The sequence below is a fragment of the Tamandua tetradactyla genome, chromosome 12 (assembly GCF_023851605.1).
Source record: "Tamandua tetradactyla isolate mTamTet1 chromosome 12, mTamTet1.pri, whole genome shotgun sequence".
Taxonomy (NCBI): domain Eukaryota; kingdom Metazoa; phylum Chordata; class Mammalia; order Pilosa; family Myrmecophagidae; genus Tamandua; species Tamandua tetradactyla.
In genome coordinates, this window is record NC_135338.1 from 15,263,131 (window position 1) to 15,265,632 (window position 2,502).

General features: G+C 42.1%; 1 pseudogene; it reads left to right on the forward strand.

The window, feature by feature from the left end:
• The first annotated feature begins 295 nt into the window (after nt 1-295).
• Nucleotides 296-1,841, forward strand: LOC143651318 (axin interactor, dorsalization-associated protein pseudogene; annotated as a pseudogene).
• Nucleotides 1,842-2,502: the final 661 nt, after the last annotated feature.

Sequence of the window (2,502 nt, forward strand, 5' to 3'; positions counted from 1 at the left end):
TCAGAAGGGGGAGGAGCCCTCTGTCCCTCCACCTGTAGTCTCATAGCTTGTCCTAAAGAGTCAGTGCCTGGAGTTCATTTCCCACTGGGCTGACTTCCCAGTGGGAGCTTCCCAGCCACAGACGCTTGCAGGTGAGAAGACTTTTGTGGCTGTAAGAATAGCCAGGAGGGAGTGTTATTCTACACAGAGTGATCAAACTAGCCACAGATACCTGATTTTCCCTTTAAATGCTGCCTGTTTTTCTTTTCTCTTTTTATTTTTCTTTCTTTCTTTTTTTTTTTTGCATGGGCAGGCACAGGAAATCAAACCTGGGTCTCTGCATGACTGGTGAGAATTCTGCCACTGGGCCACCGTTGCACTGCCTGCTGCCTGCTCTTTAAAGAGAGTGAGACTATTTTCCTGAAAGTTGGACCCCCATTCAGACATTGCCAATAAAATGATTGGATGGATGAGTGTATAAAAACTCTTTTCTCAAAATTCACATAGCCTTTGGGTTTTCTTTGGCACCCCGAGCATCAAATTATTGTGATAAACAACTTTTTGTGGTGGCGAATGGGTTTGGGCAGCTACTCAGTGAGTGGGGGTGGTGACCTTTGCAGGTTCTCCAGGCCCAGGGAAGTATAATAGCTTAGAGCCCAGCCTTGCCAGGGTAGGGGCAGAAGAGGCCCAGCCATGTTGGAAGTGATCCAGAGTCTTCCGAAGCATTGGGGTGCCAGTTTTAGGAGAGGTGCCAATTTGGACTCTGACAGCCAGTTGGCCAAGGCATCAGATGAGTATCAGGTATGAGTAATGTACAAAAGGCCCAAGTGTGAATTATTAACTCTGAATTCACAGAACCACAACAACAATAGGCAAATTTGCAACGTGCTTACAGTCCACACAAACACAAGAAAGATTTCACAAGGAGGATTTGAAGAAGCTAGAATCAGTCTGGGACTCTTTAATAGAATGTATTCTTTAGGAATGTTAAAGAGTCACCATTTGATGTTCAACCTGACCCATTAAGAGGAAATTTGGCCCCTGGGAAGTAAGAGAATTCGGAATTTGAAGACAAAGAGAAGGATGGTAATGGAACTGGTTCTACTGATTACTTTCCTGCTAAACACCCTGGGATTTCATTGCCAAGGTTACCATCAGATCCAGGAAACATTCCTCACTATCACAACTGAACAAATTGGTATGAGAGATGCCGGGCATGGCATCGATCTCTTTATTACTGTTTGTGTAAAGGACCTGAATGGTGTAGATTAAAATCATCAAGGCACGTTGCTGTTCACGTAACGCTTAGACTGTGAGTTGTCAGATTCTTAGACTTTAAGCTCTTCAGGTGGCAAGATCCACATTTTCTGCATCTTCTATAACCTTTGGAGTGTTTGGTACCTTTTGTTTGATGTTGCTGATGAGATCTAAAACATAATTCCTTAAAAAAAAGAACTTCAATTAAAATGTAGCAGAATTGGAAAAGAAAATCACTTGATAAACAGAAATGGGAGCCAGAGTTCCACACCAATTTAATGCCTGTGCAAGATACCCCTATGGCTTCAAGAAAAGGAGATACTTTGGTTCATTTTAATGTAGACACTGAGCTCCAGAAGCATGTTGAAAGGTTCGTAACCAAAAGTCCAGTGATCTCCTTTATATTCAAACATCACAAGCCCAAGAAAAGATTTATAAGCACCAGGTGTTTTGCTTTCATGGAAATGGATGAAATTCAACCTGGGTCCTTTGTAATAGAAGTATACAAGAAAGTCAGTGGTTTAAGGAAAAAGAAAATGTACATATTGACCAAGAAACCACTTTATCTTCATCTACATCACACTTTGCAGACAAAATTATCCTGAATCGAATGTGGTGGAATTTCTGTGCATTTTACCACTCGGCAGAAACCATCATGGCCCTGTGAGCTTATTCACCCTGAGGCCAGCAGGGGGTGAGCAGTACCAGGCTGGGAAGCCAGAGGGTGCCCAGTGCACAGCTGGACCACAGATGTCCAAGCCCAGCTCATCACTGCGTGATCGACTCCTTTGGATATGGGCTTTGTATAGATGTTGGAATGTGCTTTTACTTTATGATTAATTGTGCAATTAGTAGTATATTTTCTAAGTTTCCACTATTCTTGTCCTCACACCTGTGGGTAGGACATGCTTATTTTTAAAAATAATATAGTAACAAGAATATGCTAGAGCTTACACATTTGTTCACTTCTGCCTGTGATGCTTTTCTTCATTATAATTCTGAGATAACTTCAAACTTGGGTTGATGTGGGTAGAATATTATCAGAGAATTTTTGGAAAAAAGTAATTGGGCCAGTGTTCTAGCTTGCTAGCTCCAGAATGCAACACACCAGTGATGGATTGGCTTTTAATAAAAGGAGATTTATGTTGTTAGTTCTTCAGAGGAAAAGCAGCTAACTTTCATCTCAGGTTCTTTCTTATGCAGGAAGGCACAGGGCAATCTCTAGTGTCCTTCTCTCCAGGCCTCTGGGTTCCAACAGCTTTCCCT